This window comes from Heterodontus francisci, chromosome 41, assembly GCF_036365525.1.
Source record: "Heterodontus francisci isolate sHetFra1 chromosome 41, sHetFra1.hap1, whole genome shotgun sequence".
Classification (NCBI taxonomy): domain Eukaryota; kingdom Metazoa; phylum Chordata; class Chondrichthyes; order Heterodontiformes; family Heterodontidae; genus Heterodontus; species Heterodontus francisci.
The window spans coordinates 37,494,461-37,510,418 of NC_090411.1; the positions used below are offsets into that span (position 1 = coordinate 37,494,461).

A 15,958-nucleotide genomic window follows, 5' to 3' on the forward strand; every position below is an offset into this window, starting at 1 on the left:
AATCACCGCAACCCCCCCCCCCAGTGCCCACCGGCCCCTGACCCCAATCACCCCCCCCCAGTGCCCACCGGCCACAATGACCTATAGCGTACCACTGGACACCATGTGCTCCCTTTCCAGGTCACCCGGGCGCAGACACAGCTGCAGGAAGAGGCAGGCAGTCAGGTCCAAATGACCCCCTCGACCACCCGCTGCCTGGACCCATTGTGGCTCTTCCTGCTTTAGCTGTGTTCCTTGTTAAATATTATTGTCAGCCTTTTCTTTGATTCCCATAGGCTGAGTAGGTTCATGTCCTCGCTCACTAGGCAGAGGCCCCGCAGCAACTTCAGACGTTGGGTGTCCCCTCACCGCCTCCCCCCCCCCCCCAAAGCAGTTAAACTGCATTTCAAAATAATAAAATAATTTATTGACTGTGAGGTACTTCGAGTTGACCTGATGATGTGAAAACATAATATATAAATGTTACTTTCTAAAATTTCCAGTGAACCAGGAAATATCAATGTGGAATTATTGAGGCTGACAAAGATGGGTCAAAGTGAAAGAAGAAAGTAACCATCAGAGATACTGAAAGAATAGATGAACAAAGTACAACAAGAATGAACAGAATGAAAATACCCACGAGGTCAGTCAGCATCTGAAAGAGGAAAACCAGCTGAATGTTTTAAACAGGGGTCGAAGCATTTCCCCTTTTTACTCGAGTTACTGATAGTGTGTCCATTTTGATCTCTGTACCTGAAATAACTATTTTATCCTCAGTTGGTAGTTTCATGTGACTGGCTGTTCCCATCCCCCCCCCATCTCCAACTCCACCCCCCCCCCCCGCCGTCCACACCCTCCCCCCCACCCCCCATCCACACCCTCCCCCACCCCCCATCCACACCCTCCCCCCCAACCCCCCATCCACACCCTCCCCCCCCACCCCCCATCCACACCCTCCACCTCCCCATCCATACCCTCACCCCCCCCCCATCCACACCCTCCCCCGCCCCCCCATCCACACCCTCACCCCCAACCCCATCCACACCCCCCCACCCCCCCATCCATAGAACAAATAAAGAAAACCTCCATGTTTCCTGCCAGTAAAAGATAAAATGAGAGAGACAATCTTTTCTGGAGGAGTTTTTCTGTACTTTTTATGCTTCACTGCAGATTTTAGGGTACTGGCACAATTTTAACTTCGATCATGGACTCATTCCTATGAGCGGATCTCAGGTCTCTGATGTTCTGGTGTAACCCAGGGGGTTACAGTACATTCCCTCAACATGAAAACTTGATACTGTAACCTCATTCCTGGTACCATTCTCGTGAATCTTTTCTGCACCCTCTCTAACACCTTCACATCTTTTCTAAAGTGCAGTGAATTTTGTCCCGAATTATCATTTCTACAAAGCTTTCCACCACTGAGGTTAAACTGACTGGCCTGTAGCTGCTGAGCTTATCTTTACATCCTTTTTTGAACAAGGGTGTAACGCTTGCAATTCTGCAATCCTCTGGCAGCATCCCTGAGTCCAAGGAAGACTGGAAAATTATAGCCAGTGCCCCCACAATTTTCACTCTCACTTCCCTTAGCATTCTTGAATGCATCTCATCTGGTCCTAGTGTTTTATCAACTTTATAAGTACAGCCTCCTCATCCTTATCAATTTTAAACTCTTCAAGTGTTTGAATTACCTCCTCTTTCACCATGGTTGGCATCCTTCCATCTGTGAAAGATGATGGACACGCAACAAACAATCCATTTAATAGGGGTGCCTTCTCTTGGTGCACCTTTGCTGATGGTTGTGAAGGCCAATCCTGGAGAGGCAGGTTCTGTCACAAGTGCTGCATATGAAGCTGCCAAGTGACGCTGTGAGTTGTTGTTTTTGACGTTGGTGCCTGTTGCCAAGCTGCTGTAGCCACTGGTTGTCGTGGTAGTGCACACCCGTCCACAGGATGTGTCGCCATTTCCCTCGTTTGCCAGCTAGTGACTCCCAGGTGTGATAGTCGACATTTAGGGCCTTCATGTCACACTTGCAAGCATCCTTGAAGCAGAGCTTTGGGGCCCCACTGGTCGTCTGGCTCCGTAACTCCTTGGGTACATGACCGTCTTCCATCTTGTGGAGGTGTCCGATCCACCAAAGCCGCCTCTGTTTCATTACACACTTGGGAGCTCTACCTTTGAGAGGACTGTTACATTTGTGATTTTGTCCTGCCAATAATGCGCCACAGACAGCGAAAATGGAAATTATTGAGCGTCTTTTCCTGGTAGCTGTAAGCCACCCATGTTTCACAGCCATACAGCAAGGTGTTGACAACACAGGCCTTAGAAACCATCAGCTTGGTCTTAAGGGTCAGCTTGGTGTTGTCCCAGGTCAGCCCAAGGTGGTAGCTGCTTTCCCTATGTGTGTATCGAGCTCTGCATCAAGGGACAGATTGTCCGTCACCGTGAACCCAAGTTAGCTGAATTTGCTAATCATTTCCAGTGGTTATTTAATGCGATCAGGAGCGGAGATGCAACATCTTGTCCCATGACCACGGTTTTCTTGATGCTTATAATCAAGGAGAGCAAGTTACAGGCTTTCTCCTTTCACCATGACCTGTGTAGCATCATCTTCCTTGGTAAAGACAGATGCAAAGTATTCATTTAATACCTGAGTCATGCCCCCTGCATAACTCCCCTTTTTGGTCGCTAATCAGTCTCATTCCTCCTTTAACTATTTATATTCCTATAGAAGACTTTTGTATTCCCTTTTATGATAGCTGCCAGTCTCTTTTCACACTCTCTCTTTGTTTCTCTTATTTGCTTTTTCACTTCCCCTCCAAACCTTCTATATTCAGCCTGGTTCTGGATTGTATTCTCTGCCCCAGATGGCTGTGGAGGCTGTCGTTTAGTATGTTCAGGACTGAGATTGATAGATTTCTACATATTAAAAACATCAAGGGATACAGGGATAGTGCAGGAAAATGGTGTTGAAGTAGAAGATCAGCTATGATCTCATTGAATGGCGGGGCAGGCTCAAGGGCTGAATGGCCTACTCCTGCTCCTATTTCTTATGTTCTTATGTTTCTGTCCACCTGACATCTGTCATAAGCAAGCCTTTTCTTCTTCATTTTAATCTTTATCATTTTCATCATCCAGGGAGCTCTGGATTTATTTGCCCTACTTTTCCTCTTCATGGGAATATACCTTGACTGTGCCCAAACTATCTCTTCTTTAAAGGCAGCCCATTGTTCAGTTACTGTTTTGCCTGCCAATCTTTCATTACAACCTATCTGGGTGAGATTGATTGTTACCCCGTTGAAGTTGGCTTCCCCCCAGTTAATTATTCTTACTCTGAATTATTCCTTATCCGTTTCCATTGCCAACCTAAACCTTATGATACAATGATCACTGTCCCCTAAATGTTCCCTTACTGATACTTGATCCACTTGGCCCACCTCAATCTCAAGAACCAGGTTTGGTAGTGCCTCATTTCTCATTGGACTGGAAACGTACTGCTGGAGAAAATTTTCCTGAACACGCTCTAAGAACTCTTGCCCTTCTTTGCCCTTTGCACTATTATCCCAGTCTATATTCATATAATTAAAGTCCCCCATTATAACTACTCTATAATTCTTGCACCTTTCTGTAATTTCCTTGAAAATTTGTTCCTTCACATCTTTCCCACTAGCTGGTGGTCTATAGACAACACCAAGCTAAGTAATTGCACCTTTTTTATTCCTTAGCTCAAGTCAAATAGATTCTGCCCTTAACCCCTCTGAGACATCCTTTCTCTCCAGCACTGCAAAGTTCTCCTTAATCAATACCGTCACCCGTCCCCTTTTCCTATCTTTCCTGAACACCTTATATCCAGGAATATTCAATACCCAGTCTTGCCCTTCTTTGAGCCAGGTCTCTGTTATAGCCACATTATATTTCCACATGTCACTCTGTGCCTGTAACTCACCAGTCTTATTAACCACACTCTGCACATTCACATACATGCACGTTAACCCTGATTTAGACTTTTATTATTTTCTCCCTTACTCTTAAACCACCTAATAACTTACTAATCCCTACTCTAGTGCTATCTATCTCCTCCAGTATTCTGTGCACCTTGGTATTCCTCTCTGATATTTCCTCCTGGTTCCCACGACCCTGCCAAGTTAGTTTAAACCCTCCCCTATAGCACTGGCAAATCGCCCTGCAAGACAATTAGATAAATGTTAGGCTGTTAACCAAATCTGGTTCATTACTATTAGCAAATCTAATATGGTATGTCTCCTTGTTGATTCTAGGATATATTGCTGCATAATGATCACAGACACACTCAAGAAATTCACTACTTCCCTGATAATGTGCTCGTCTGCTTATCTCAATCTATATGAAAGTTAAAATGCCCCGTTAAAACCACTCTGTTACATGCTTGTCTACTGTCAGCATTTATACAAGCAACCACTTCACAGCTGCTACCAGGGGGCCTGTACACAACTCCCACTACAGTCTTAAATCCTTTTTTGTTTCTTAATTCTACCCATAAAGACTTCACTGACTGTTTGTCTCTCATTAAATCCTATCACTGAAGTGATTTCATCCTTAGTTACTAAGGCTACTCCTCCCCCTCTACCATTTTCCATATCTTTCCTGTAGACCTTATAACCTAGTATATTTAGTTCCCAGCCCTGACTGTCTTGCAGCCATGTCTCAGTAATAGCTACCATATCACACCCTCCACGTTGAATTTGCACCTGAAATTCATTCAATTTATTCCTTGTACTCTGTGCGTTGGTATAAAATATATTTATTTGGGCCACACTCCCTATCTGTCCTTCTCCCCCAACGTCTTACTCACATATTTCTTAATTCTCTCTCCTGATTTAATTACATCTTTTACTTTTTCCTTTACCTGTGGTACCTAAAGAACAATTTATGATTTACTCTACTCTCTTCCCTTTAGTTTGTTTTCAAACTATCTGTACTACTTTTTCAACACAGTGGCGCAGTGGTTAGCACTGCAGCCTCACAGCTCCAGCGACCCGGGTTCAATTCTGGGTACCGCCTGTGTGGAGTTTGCAAGTTCTCCCTGTGTCTGCGTGGGTTTCCTCCGGGTGCTCCGGTTTCCTCCCACAGCCAAAAGACTTGCAGGTTGGTAGGTAAATTGACCATTATAAATTGCCCCTAGTATAGGTAGGTGGTAGGGAAATATAGGGACAGGTGGGGATGTGGTAGGAATATGGGATTAGTGTAGGATTAGTATAAATGGGTGGTTGATGGTCGGCACAGACTCGGTGGGCCGAAGGGCCTGTTTCAGTGCTGTATCTCTAAACATAAACATAAAACTAAACAACATGAGCCTTTCCCCTATTTACTGTTACAGCTGTAGTATGTGGGAGCTGGTGGACACTGGTGCGATCCACGGTGACCACATCAGCAGCAAGTGTTGGCTGCTCGAGGAGCTTCGGCTCAGAGTTGATGAGCTGGAGTCTGAGCTGCAGACACTGTGACACATCAGGGAGGGGGAGAGTTACCTGGACACTGTGTTTCAGGAGACAGTCACACCCCTTAGATTAAGTACATCAAATTTGGACCGAGGTCAGGGACAGGAGGGTGTGACTGCGAGTGAGGCAGGTATGGGGATCCAGAATTTAGCTTTGGAGGAGCCTCAGCCAGTGTCCTTATCCAATAGGTACAAGGTTCTTGTGTGTAGGGAGGATGAGTGAACTGACCACAGCATCGTGGTTCAGAGTGCGATTCAAGTGGGGGGAGAAGAGAGAAATGTAGTTGTAATAAGGGATAGCATAGTTAGGGGAATAGGTACTGTTCTCTGCAGCAAAGACAGGGAGTCCCGAAGGCTGTGTTGCCTACCTGGTGCCAAGGTTAAGGACATCTGTTCTGGGCTAGAGAAGAACTTGGAGTGGGAGGGAAAGGATCCAGTTGTCGTGGTCCATGTAGGTACCAACGACATAGGTAGGACGAGGAAAGAGGTTCTGCTGAGGGACTATGAGCAGCTCAGGGCTAAATTAAAAAGCAGAACCACAAAGGTAATAATCTCCGGATTACTACCTGAGCCATGTGCAAATTGGTGTAGGGTAAATAAGAGAGATAAATGTGTGGCTCAGAACTTGCTGTGGGAGAAATGGGTTCCGATTCATGGGGCACTGGCACCAGTACTGGGGAAGGAGAGAGCTGTTCCGTTGCGATGGGCTTCACTTGAGCCATGCTGGGACCAGTGTCCTGGTGAATCGTATAACTAGGGTTGTAGATAATGCTTTAAACTAAATAGTGGGGGGGGAGGGTTCAATTGAAGGGAAGTTTAAAAAGTCGAAAAGTAATGAGAGAGCAGAGGTGCAGGATAGTGAAGGAGCATACATTAATCAGAGAGTGACAGGAAGGGACAGAGAATACAAGCACAAGAGTACAGCAGAAATTAGAACCAGAGTAGATAACAATGGTAAAAAGTCAAAGCTTAAGGCTCTTTATCTGAATGCACATAGCATTTGTAACAAGATAGATGAACTGACAGCACAGATAGAAATAAATGAATATGATTTGATAGCTATCACTGAGATGCGGTTGCAGGATGACCAGGACTGGAAACTCAGTGTTCAAGGATATAAGAGGTTCTGGAAGAATAGGCAGAAAGGAAAAGAAGGTGTGGTAGCTTTGTTATTAAAGGAAGGGATCAGTGCAGTTGTGAGTAATGAAATAGGTGTAATAGATATAGAAACATAGAAAATAGGAGCAGGAGTAGGCCATTCGGCCCTTTGAGCCTGCTCCGCCATTCATTATGATCATGGCTGATCATCCAACTCAGTAGCCTGTTCCCGCTTTCTCCTCATATCCTTTGATACCTTTTGCCCCGAGAGCTATATCTAACTCCTTCTTGAAAACATACAATGGTTTGGCCTCAACTGTTTTCTGTGGTAGCGAATTCCACAGGCTCACCACTCTCTGGGTGAAGAACTTTCTCCTCATCTCAGTCCTGAAAGGTTTACCCCGTATCCTTAGACTATGACCTCTGGTTCTGGACTCCCCCACCATCGGGAACATCCTTCCTGCATCTACCCTGTCAAGTCCTGTTAGAATTTTACAGGTTTCTATGAGATCCCCCCTCACTCTTCTGAACTCCAGCGAATATAATCCTAACCGACTCAATCTCTCCTCATATGTCAGTCCCGCCATCCCAGGAATCAGTCTGGTAAACCTTCGCTGCACTCCCTCCTATAACAAGAGCATCCTTCCTCAGATAAGGAGACCAAAACTGCATACAATATTCCAGGTGTGGCCTCACCAAGGCCCTGTATAATTGCAGCAAGACATCCCGCTCCTGTACTCGAATCCTCTCGCTATGAAGGCCAACATACCATTTGCCTTTTTTACCGCCTGTTGCACCTGCATGCTTACCTTCAGTGACTGGTGTACGAGAACACCCAGGTCTTGTTGCATAGTCCTCTCTCTCAGTTTATCGCCAATCAGATAATCTGCCTTCCTGTTTTTGCTACCAAAGTGGATAACCTCACATTTATCCACATTTTACTGCATCTGCCATGCATTAGCCCACTCACTCAACTTGTCCAAATCATCGTGAAGCCTCTCTGCATCCTCCTCACAACTCACCCTCCCACCCAGTTTTGTCTCATCTGCAAATTTGGAGATATTACATTTCGTTCCCTCATCTAAATCATTAATATATATTGTGTAGATGATGCCAACATCATCACCCTCTATAAAAACAAAGGTGACCGCGGTGACTGCAACAACTACCGTGGAATCTCCCTGCTCAGCATAGTGGGGAAAGTCTTTGCTCGAGTCGCTCTGAACAGGCTCCAGAAGCTGGCCGAGCGCGTCTACCCTGAGGCACAGTGTGGCTTTCGTGCAGAGAGATCGACTATTGACATGCTGTTCTCCCTTCGTCAGATACAGGAGAAATGCCGTGAACAACAGATGCCCCTCTACATTGCTTTCATTGATCTCACCAAAGCCTTTGACCTCGTCAGCAGACGTGGTCTCTTCAGACTACTAGAAAAGATCGGATGTCCACCAAAGCTACTAAGTATCATCACCTCATTCCATGACAATATGAAAGGCACAATTCAACATGGTGGCTCCTCATCAGAGCCCTTTCCTATCCTGAGTGGTGTGAAACAGGGCTGTGTTCTCGCACCCACACTTTTTGGGATTTTCTTCTCCCTGCTGCTTTCACATGCGTTCAAATCCTCTGAAGAAGGAATTTTCCTCCACACAAGATCAGGGGGCAGGTTGTTCAACCTTGCCCGTCTAAGAGCGAAGTCCAAAGTACGGAAAGTCCTCATCAGAGAACTCCTCTTTGCTGACGATGCTGCTTTAACATCTCACACTGAAGAATGCCTGCAGAGTCTCATCGACAGGTTTGCGTCTGCCTGCAATGAATTTGGCCTAACCATCAGCCTCAAGAAAACGAACATCATGGGGCAGGATGTCAGAAATGCTCCATCCATCAATATTGGCGACCACGCTCTGGAAGTGGTTCAAGAGTTCACCTACCTAGGCTCAACTATCACCAGTAACCTGTCTCTAGATGCAGAAATCAACAAGCGCATGGGTAAGGCTTCCACTGCTATGTCCAGACTGGCCAAGAGAGTGTGGGAAAATGGCGCACTGACACGGAACACAAAAGTCCGAGTGTATCAGGCCTGTGTCCTCAGTACCTTGCTCTACGGCAGCGAGGCCTGGACAACGTATGCCAGCCAAGAGCGACGTCTCAATTCATTCCATCTTCGCTGCCTTCGGAGAATACTTGGCATCAGGTGGCAGGACTATATCTCCAACACAGAAGTCCTTGAAGCGGCCAACACCCCCAGCTTATACACACTACTGAGTCAGCGGCGCTTGAGATGGCTTGGCCATGTGAGCCGCATGGAAGATGGCAGGATCCCCAAAGACACATTGTACAGCGAGCTCGCCACTGGTATCAGACCCACCGGCCGTCCATGTCTCCGTTATAAAGACGTCTGCAAACGCGACATGAAATCGTGTGACATTGATCACAAGTCGTGGGAGTCAGTTGCCAGCATTCGCCAGAGCTGGCGGGCAGCCATAAAGACAGGGCTAAATTGTGGCGAGTCGAAGAGACTTAGTAGTTGGCAGGAAAAAAGACAGAGGCGCAAGGGGAGAGCCAACTGTGCAACAGCCCCAACAAACAAATTTCTCTGCAGCAACTGTGGAAGAGCCTGTCACTCCAGAATTGGCCTTTATAGCCACTCCAGGCGCTGCTTCACAAACCACTGACCACCTCCAGGCGCGTATCCATTGTCTCTCGAGATAAGGAGGCCCAAAAGAAAAAGAATATTGTGAATAGCTGGGGTCCTAGCACCAATCCCTGTGGTACCCCACTAGTCACTGCCTGCCATTCGGAAAAAGACCCATTTATCCCCACTCTTTGTTTCCTGTCTGCCAACCAATTTCTATCCATCGCAATACACTACCCCCAATCCCATGCGCTTTAATTTTACATGCTAGTCTCTAATGTGGGACTTTGTCGAAAGCCTTCTGAAAGTCCAAATAAACCACATCCATTGGCTCCCCCTCATCAACTCTACTAGTTACATCCTCAAAGAATTCTAGTAGACTTGTCAAGCATGATTTCCCTTTCGTAAATCCATGCTGACTCTGTTCGATTCTACCACTGTTCTCCAAGTGCTCTGCTATAAAATCTTTGATAATGGACTCTAGAATTTTCCCCACTACCGACGTCAGGCTGACTGGTCCATAATTCCCTATTTCTCTCCACCTCCCTTTTTAAATAGTGGGGTTACATTAGTTACCCTCCAAAGTGTAGGAACAGTTTCAGAGTCTATAGAATCTTGGAAGATGACCACCAATGCATCCACTATTTCTAGGGCCACTTCCTTAAGTACTCTGGGATGTAGATTATCAGGCCCTGGGGATTTATTGGCTTTCAATCCCATCAATTTCCCCAACACCATTTCTCTACTAATACTGATTTCCTTCAGTTCTTCTCTCTCACTAAGCCCTGTGTTCCCCAACATTTCTGGTATGATATTTGTGTCCTCCTTTGTGAAGACAGAACCAAAGTATGCATTTAGTTGGTCAGCCATTTCTTTATTCCCCATAATAAATTCCCCTATTTCTGAGTGTAAGGGACCTACATTTGTCTTCACTAATCTTTTTCTCTTCACATCCCTATAGAAACTTCTACAGTCAGTTTTTATGTTCCCCACAAGCTTGCTCTCGTACTCTATTTTCCCCTTCTTAATCAATCCCTTGGTCCTCCTTTGCTGAATTCTAAACTGCTCCCAATCCTCAGGTCTGTTGTTTTTTCTGGCAAATTTATATGCCCCTTCCTTGGATCTAATGTTATCTCTAATTTCCCTTGTAAGCCATGGTTTGGTACCTTTCCCGTTTTACTTTTGTGCCAGACAGGAATAAACAATTGTTGCAGTTCATCCATGGACTCTTTAAATGTTTGCCATTGCCTATCCACCGTCATCCCTTTAAGTAACGTTTCCCAATCCATCATAGCCAACTCGCGCCTTATACCTCCGTAGTTTCCTTTACTAAGATTCAGGACCCTAGTCATAGAATCATAGAGTCGTACAGCATAGAAACAGGCCCTTCAGCCCACCGCGTCCATGCCGACCATAATGCCTATCTATACTAATCCCACCTGCCTGCATTAATTCCATATCCCTCTATGCCTTGCTCATTCAAGTACCTGTCCAGATGCCTCTTAAATGTCGTTACTGTTCCTGCCTCCACCACCTCCTCTGGCAGCTCATTCCAGATACCCACTATTCTTTGTGTGAAAAATTTACCCCTTTGATCCCCTTTAAATCTCCTCCCTCTCACTTTAAATCTATGCCCCCTAGTTTTAGTCACCGCTACCATGGGAAACAGACTCTGGCTATCTACCCTATCTGTGCCTCTCATTATTTTATATACCTCTATCATGTCCCCTCTCAGCCTCCTTCACTCCAGGGAAAACAGACCCAGCCTATCCAATCTCTCTTTATAACTCAAGCCCTCCAAACCAGGCAACATCCTTGTGAATCGTTTCTGCACCCTCTCTAGCTTAATCACATCTTTCCTGTAGTGCGGCGACCAGAACTGCACACAGTATTCCAAATGCGACCTAACCAACGTTACGTACAACGGTAACATAACATCCTAACTCTTGTACTCAATGTCCTGGCCGATGAAGGCAAGCATGCCATACGCCTTTTTCACAACCCTGTCTACCTGTGTTGCCACTTTCAGGGAACTATGTATTTGCACCCAAGGTCTCGACACTCCCCAGGGCCCTGCCATTCTCTGTATATGTCCTGCCCTGGTTTAACTTCCCAAAATGCATCACTTCACACTAGTCTGCGTTAAATTCCATTTGCCACTTCCTTGCCCACTTTCCCAGTTTATCTATATCCTGTTGTAACCTTAGACAACCTTCTTCACTGTCCACTATACCACCAATTTTGGTGTCATCTGCAAACTTACTAATCATGCCCCTTACATTCACATCCAAGTCATTAATATATATGACAAACAACAGAGGGCCCAGCACTGATCCCTGTGGCACACCACTGGTCACCAGCCTCCAATCTGAAAAATAACCCTCCACTACCACCCTCTGCCTCCTATCACCAAGCCAATTTTGTATCCAATTTGCCATCTCACCCGGGATCCCATGTGTTCGAACCTTCTGGACCAGCCTACCATGCGGGACCTTGTCAAAGGCCTTGCTAAAGTCCATGTAGACAATGTCCATCGCCCTGCCCTCGTCAATCCTCTTGGTCACCTCCTCGAAAAACTCAATCAAACTCGTGAGACATGATCTCCCATGCACAAAGCTATGCTGACTATCCCTAACCAGACCATGCTTTTCCAGTTGCATATAAATCCTGTTTCTCAGAATCCCTTCCAATAACTTTCCCATCACTGATGTAAGGCTCACCGGCCTGTAGTTCCCTGGCTTATCCCTGCTGCCGTGGCTAACGATGATACAAAAATCTCTGCCAGGGCCCCAGCAATCTCCTCCCTTGCTTCCCATAGCATCCTAGGATACACCTGGTCAGGCCCTGGGGATTTATCCACCTTAATGCGCTCCAACACCGCCTCCTTTGTAATGTTGATATGCTCCACGATATCGCTGTTCCCTCCCTTGAACTCACTAGCTTCCATGACCTTCTCCACGGTAAATACAGATGAGAAATATTCATTTAAGACCTCGCCCATTTCCCATGGCTCCACACATAGATTGCCACACTGATCCTTAAGGGGACCTACTCTCTCCCTAGCTACCCTTTTACTCTTTATAGAATCTTTTAGGATTCTCCTTTATCTTATCTGCCAGGGAAATTTCATGGCCCCTTTTCGCCCTCCTAATTTCCTTCTTAAGTGTACTCCTACATCCTTCTTAAGTGTACTGCTACTCCTAGTCTCAGAATCAACTGTGTGACTCTCCATCTTGATGAAGAATTCTATCATATTATGGTCGCTCATCCCCAAGGGGTCTCGCACAACTAGATTGTCAATTATTCCTCTCTCATTACACAATACCCAGTCTCGGATGGCCTGTTCTCTAGTTGGTTCTTCAACCTATTGGTCTAGAAAACCATCTCGTATACACTCCAAGAATTCCTCCTCTACGGTATTGTGACTAAGTTGATTTGCCCAATCTATATGCAGATTAAATTCACCCATAATTATAAATGTTCCTTTATTGCATGTGTCTCTAATTTCCTGTTTAATGCCATTCTCAACATCACCACTACAGTTTATGGGTCTATATACAACCCCCACTAACGTTTTTTGCCCCTTAGTGTTTCTCAGCTCTACCCATACAGATTCCACCTCATCTGAGCTAATATCTTTCCTCACTATTGCGTTAATTTCTTCTTTAACCAGCAATGCAACTCCACCGCCTTTTGCTTTTTGTCTGTCCTATCGTGATATCGAATCAGTTTGGGTGGAAATAAGGAATAGCAAGGGAAAGAAATCATGGGTGGGAGTGGTCTATAGGGCTTTGAGGAGTTGCCTCTCTGTAGGACAAAGCATTAATCAGGAAATAGTGGAGACGTGTAAGAAGGGCAATGCAATTATCATGGGTGATTTTAATCTGCATGTAGACTGGAAAAATCAAATTTGCATGGGTAACATGGAAGACGAATTTGTAGAGTGCATCAGGGATTGTATCTTAGAACAATACGTTGCAGAACCTACCTGGGAACAGGCTATTTTAGATTTGGTATTGTGTAATGAGGTAAAATTAATAAGAGATCTCGTAGTTAAGGATCCTTTAAGGGGAAGCGATCATAACATGGTAGAATTTTAAATTCAGTTTGAGGGTGAGCAACTCGGGTCTCAAACCAGTGTCTTCAACTTAAACAAGGGCAATTACAGAGATATGAAGAAAGAGCTGTCTAAAGCGGGCTGGGAAAATAGACTAAAGGGAAAGTCAATAGATGAGCAGTGGCAGACTTTTAAGCAGGTATTTCATAACACTCAGCAGACATTTATTCCCGTCAGAAGGAAGGACTCGATGAGAAACATAATGCAATCAAACAGAGTCAACATAGTTTTATGAAAGGGAAATCATATTTGACAAATTTGTTAGAGTTCTTTGAGGATTTAACAAGCAGAGTTGATAAAGGTGAACCAGTAGATGTTGTGTATTTGGATTTTCAGAAGGCTTTCGATAAGGTGTCACATAAAAGGTTATTGCACAGAATAAGAGCTCGGGGTATTGGGGGTAATGTGTTGGCATGGATTGAGGATTGGCTAACACACAGAAGGTAGAGTCAGGATCAATGGGTCTTTTTCAGGTTGAAAAGCGTTACTAGTGGGATGCCACAAGGATCAGTCCTGGGGCCTCAACTATTTACTATCTGTATTAATGACTTAGAGGAAGGGACAGAGTGTAGTGTATCCAAATTTGCTCAGGATAAAAAATAGGTGGGAAGGCATTTTGTGATGAGGACACAAAGAATCTGCAAAGGGATATAGATAGGTTAAGTGAGTGAGCAAAAACTTGGCAGATGGAGTTCAATGTGGGAAAGTGTGAAGTCATCCACTGTGGTAGGAAGAATAAAAAGGTAGATTATTATTTAGATGGAGAAAGACTACAAAATACTGCAGTGCAGAGGGATCTGGGTGTTCTTGTACATGAAACACAAAAAGTTAGCATTCATGTAATTAGGAAGGCAAATGGAATTCTGGCCTTTATTGCTCGGGGGTTAGAGTTTAAAAATAGGGAAGTCTTGTTACAACTGTACAGGGTGTTGGTGAGGCCACACCTGGAGTACTGTGTACAGTTTTTAAGGAAGGATATACTGGCATTGGAGGCAGTTCAGAAAAGGTTCACTAGGCTGATTCCTGGGATGAAGGGGTTGTCTTTATCAAAAATGGCTAAACAGGTTAGGCCTTTATTCATTGGAGTTTAGAAGAATGAGAGGTGATCTTATTGAAGCATATAAGATTTTAAGGGGGTTTGACAGGGTAGATGTTGAGAATATGTTTCCACTGGTGGGGGAATCTCGAACTAGAGAACATAGTTACAGAATAAGGGGTCTCACATTTAAAACTGAGATGTGAAGAAGTTTCTTCTCTCAGAGGGTGGTGAATCTCTGGAATTCTCTACCTCAGAGAGTTGTGGAGGCTAGGTTACTAAATGTATTTAAGGAGGAGTTAGATAGATTTTTGAAATCTCGGGGCGTCGAGGGTTATGCAGAGTAGGCCCAAAAGAGGAGTTGAGGCCTGGGACAGATCAGCATGATCGTATTGAATGGCGGGGCAGGCTTGAGGGACTGAATGGCCTACTCCTGCTCCTGGGCGGCACAGTGGTTATCACCGCAGCCTCACAGCTCCAGCGACCCGGGTTCGATTCTGGGTACTGCCTGTGCGGAGTTTGCAAGTTCTCCCTGTGACCGTGTGGGTTTTCGCCGGGTGCTCCGGTTTCCTCCCATAGCCAAAAACTTGCAGGTTGATAGGTAAATTGGCCATTATAAATTGCCCCTAGTGTAGGTAGGTGGTAGGGAATATGGGATTACTGTAGGGTTAGTATAAATGGGTGGTTGATGGTTGGCACAGACTCGGTGGGCCGAAGGGCCTGTTTCAGTGCTGTATCTCTAAATAAAATATTTCTTATGTTATGTTCTTATTCACTAAAGTCCTTGTGACCACCCTGTTTATCTTCCCCACAAGGATCCTGGTCCCAGATCAGTTCAAGTGAAGCCTCATCCAATGGTACAGTTCCTTCCTATCCAAATAACTAATACCAGAATCCCATCAAATGGAACCCCTATTTCCTCTACCACTCTTTCAATGTGTTCACCTCCCTAATCTGCTTATACCTATGCCAATTTGCATATGGCTTGGCTTCAATAGAGTTGAGGGACTGGAGGGCTGTGCTTCGATGGGAGTGTTAAGGGAGTATAGAGAAGGATTTTGATGGGACAAATTACCTTTCCTTGTGTCTCTGTTACTGTGATTGAATTCAGTTCAACCATTCCTGCCTTCCCATCTTTTTGTCATACAGGAAGGCCTCTCAGTTTTACAGAGGGAGATCAGCTCACATTTCCTATCTACCAGATGGCCCATCAGAGTCACCATTGTTATGGGGACCGTCACTGCATTCTTTGTGATACAATGGAAATCATGAAAGCATCAGACTTGGAATGAATGAAGCAGGCATTGAGCAGGGTATCATATACACAGGATCATGTAGGATATACACTAGCAGGTGTTGTGTATACTATAGATGGATTTGTTTATTAAAAGCTGCTCATACCTGGCCTTTCTATTTCTTGTCTTGGGATCCTGTTTGAAGTTTGCCGCAGGTTATGTTCTACAGTCACTTTCCACAGCCCAGATATCGACACAGTCCTTTCCCCTTGCTCATTAACATTCTATCTGTATAAATTTTAAAAGTGATGATCATCTTTTTGCTTCCTGCCATGTGACACCTTTCCTTCTTCACTCACTGAGCAATCACCCCTCCTCCTGAAAA

At 45.1% G+C, this 15,958-nt stretch overlaps 1 long non-coding RNA gene across 1 annotated transcript in view; it reads left to right on the forward strand.

Moving 5' to 3' along the window:
• LOC137353506 (uncharacterized) overlaps positions 1-15,743 on the forward strand; it is a 691,250-nt gene extending 675,507 nt beyond the window's left edge. The window contains exons 2-3 of the long non-coding RNA XR_010969855.1: positions 483-622; positions 15,488-15,743. This is a non-coding gene — a long non-coding RNA (uncharacterized lncRNA). The remainder of the gene's footprint in view (positions 1-482; positions 623-15,487) is intronic.
• Positions 15,744-15,958: the final 215 nt, after the last annotated feature.